The 3816-nt window shown below is 35.2% G+C and overlaps 1 pseudogene across 1 annotated transcript; it reads right to left on the minus strand.

Moving 5' to 3' along the window:
• Nucleotides 1-342: 342 nt before the first annotated feature.
• LOC311171797 (translationally-controlled tumor protein-like) lies at nucleotides 343-3314 on the minus strand (annotated as a pseudogene). The gene is made up of 2 exons: nucleotides 3237-3314; nucleotides 343-760 (listed from the first exon to the last, which is right to left on the minus strand). The product of its transcript is annotated as a translationally-controlled tumor protein-like (transcript).
• Nucleotides 3315-3816: the final 502 nt, after the last annotated feature.

Genomic DNA, 3816 nt, shown 5'->3' on the forward strand with positions numbered 1-3816 from the left:
GCCGGGGATTGAACAGGTGCTGCAGAGACTACGGGCAGCTTTGCAACCCAGCGCTCAACTGCTGTGCCACCGGAGAGACCCTGAATATGTTATGTTTTCATACTATGAAACAAAATACCCATTCCAATTCAAAATAGTTTTTTTTAATTTGAATGCATTTTATTTTAGATAAATTACAATGTTTTTTCTTAAAAACAATGTCTCCACTTCAAATAAGTCAAGGTCAGAATAAATAAATGGCTCAAGTTGACATCACTTGCCTTTGTCTGTCCTATTGTGGAAGTGAAAAGCAGCAACCAGTTATGAAGACAGGTGATAGATGCAAAGCAATTGACAAATTTGTTAACATTTTTCCATTTCTAAACCAGTCTTAAAGAAAATCATATATGGGGTCACACCATTCTCATTGTAGTCCTCTAGCAGATCAACCATACCACCTGGATTCATGGTTTCACTAATAAAGAACTGGCAGTTTTTGAAATGAGCAAGGATATGCTTGATTTGTTCTGCAGCCTCTGTCATAAAAGATATTTCTCTTTCTGGTCTCTTCTTCAAATTTGCCTTTTATTGATTACACACAATCTTTGATGTACTTCTTATATGCTTCTTTTGCAAAGCTGGTTTCCCACAAATGGTGGCTCAGGATAATATCAACACCAGTGATTTCTGTGCTTTTGTCATCAGGGCCTTCAGTGGAGGCATTTCCACCAATGAGTGCATCATCAATGTTACCTTCTGTCCTACTGAATAGATGTCCTTTCTATTCAAATTGATCTATAGATTCAATGTAACCTCCATCAAAATCTCAGCATATTTCTTTTAGAAATTGACAGGTTGATTCTAAATTTCATATGGAAATGCAGAGAATCTGGAAGAGCCAAAACAATTTGGGAGAAAAAGGACAAAATTGGAGGACTCATAATGACTTCAAGACTTATAGATACTGGTGTCAAAATAGTTCAGTAGTTCAATGAAACAGAATAGAGAATTAAGAAATAGGTCTATATGTATGTAGGTTATTGTATTCAACAAAGGTACAAGGCAATACAGCATGGGACATATACGGTTTTTCCAATGAATGGTGCTAGCATAATTGCCAAAAAAAGAACCCCATATCTCTCACCATATAAAAATATTAATTCAAAATGAATCATAGACCTAACTGTAAAACCTAAAATTATAAAATTCCAACAAGAAAAAAATGTTGATTTTTGGCTTTGGTTAGGGAAAGATTCTTTACATGCCATGCCAAAAGATATAGCCACTAAAATTTTTTGATAAATTCAACTTTATAAAAATTAAGAACTTCTGCTCTTCAAAGGGCATTTAAAAAAACAAAAAGGCAAATCATAGATTAAAAAAAAATTGCAAATCACGTGGCAAATAAAGGGGTTGTATGCAGATACATAAAAAATTCTTGAAATTCAATAGAAGAATATAGACAAATAATAGTATGGATAAAAGGTTTAAGAGACTTTTCACCCAAGAAAATATTCCAGTGGTGCATAAGCCCATGAAATGGTACTAAACATCATTAGTCACTGGGGATTTGCTAATTCAAATCGATGTAAATGATTATCTGTATGCCCACTAGAATGTTTAAATGAAACAAACCAATCTAAACCAAATGTTGGAGAGGATATAGAGCAGACATTACTGGTGGGAATGTAAAACGTTACAACCACTTTGGAAAACAGTTTGGCAGGCCCTTAAAATGTTAAACCAGCTAGGTATCTATACCCAACCCTAGGTAATTACCCAAGATAAATGAAAACATACATCTACACAAAAGTTTGAACACAAAAGTTCATAACAGCTTTATTTGTAATAACTGAAAATTGGAATCTTCCCAAATGTCCATCAAATGGTGAATGGATATAGTATGTGTGTATGTGTGTGTGTATATATATGTGTGTGTATGTGTGTGTGTGTATGCACAATGCAATATTATTTACCAATAAAAATGAAAGAACACTGATACACAGGAAAAAAAAAGAATGGATTTCCAAATAATTAAGTGAAAAAAATCATACATAAAGAGTATATACTTTTAAATTCTTTTTATGTAAAATTCTAGAAAATACAAATTAATCTATACAAACAGGAAACAGATCAATTGGTGTCATGAGGTGGCGTGGGACAGAAGGGTGATATTACAAACAGACATGCGGTAATTTCTGGGGTGATCCATATATTCATTATCTTGATTGTAGTGATGGTTACACAGTTATATTCATGTTAAAACTTAAAGTATTGACACTTTAAGCATATGCAGATTATTGTATGCCAATTATACCTCAGTTAAAAAAGCCAATTATACCTCAGTTAAAAAAGCCAATTATACCTCAGTTAAAAAAGCTGTTGCTATTTTAAACAGCATCCCTATTTTGGAATGTGTAAGTGTGATAGGGTAAGATAACAACTGTACATAATCTCATTATCGAAAAGTTAATATTTAGACATTTATTTCTAGTTAATTTCTCTATAAAAATTCTTTTAAAAACATATCTGGAATAAAACTGTATGTATTTTTTTAAATTCCCTATAATGTACAGGCAGGGGTGAGAGTCAGTGCATCCATTGCTAGTTTCTCACGTCTCTACAAGCAGATAATGCTAATCTTTTAGATTAGCTGGGAATGTTTTGGCAGAACTGCCTGCCCTATGTTCAGCCTCTACTCATTCATTACAAAGATATTTATTGATTCCCTGCCATTTAGTATATACTGTACTAAGTGCCAGGATACTATTGTAAACAAGATGGGTAACTTTCCTGGCCTCCTAGGTGGAGTAAAGGATGGCTGGAGGTTTTATCTCCATGCTACTGCCCATAGTAGTTCTACCCAGATAGCTTGTAGGAAACCTACTGTGACTGATTTGTGACTCTTCAAGTTGCTTTTTTTTTTTTTTTCAGGTAAATGCCTAGTAAAGATTTATGCCAGGGAAAGAAAAAAAAAGGCCATACCTTCTTACCATGGAGGAATTAATGTTTTAATGTCTTTCTCATGCAGATGTACACACAGGTGCCTCTGAAATGAGCCAAAAGTGTTAACTAGGCAGCATGCTGGTTCTGCCAGCACCACATTGCTTAATTTGTGCTCCAGATGTGAGACTTAATCTAGATTTTAGAATAATCCTGGAGTTTTCCTGCAGAGATTGAATCTACACCCTCGGGACAATGTTGCATAGGGTGACAACATTGAGACATGTGATGTGGACAAACTCATGGTCTTGTACCTTAGTCAGGGGAGAAATGGAACACCTCCAGTTCCTTTCATGAAGACCTTCAAGGCCATAATTCAGGTCATACCCCATTGCCTTACAACTGGGAGGGACTTTCTGCTCAACCCAGAACTGAGGGAGCTTGGTGTCAGGTGCCAGAAATTAGCCAGCAATTTTATAAGCTGTGTCCTGCTGATTCTCTCTTCAGCACCTATACTTGAGCACTGAGGCCTCAAGCTCAAGCTCCTTTCACCTCAAAACCTTCTCAACTCTTGTTCAGATTTCTGCTGAATTCTTTTATCAGGGTAGTCTTCCTGACAAGTCCTGGAACCTCTTAGTGTGGTGTTTATGACAATTTTTTCACTTTCCAACCTACTTAGAAACTTTCTTTTTTACCACTTGCCACATATCTTGATTGCCTGATTATTGATAATTAAAAGTCACTTAAATCTGAAAAGCTTGAATATGCTTAATCATTTAAGGTCTGAAAACATTAAATATGCTTCAAAATTTAGTTGATAGTTTGGTTGGAGGATAACCTGGGGAATTTTCTCAGAGGAAGTAAGATCTGTGCAAAGATATAATTGTTGCCCCT

This window comes from Talpa europaea (genome assembly GCF_964194135.1).
Source record: "Talpa europaea genome assembly, chromosome: 6".
NCBI classification, from domain to species: Eukaryota; Metazoa; Chordata; class Mammalia; order Eulipotyphla; family Talpidae; genus Talpa; species Talpa europaea.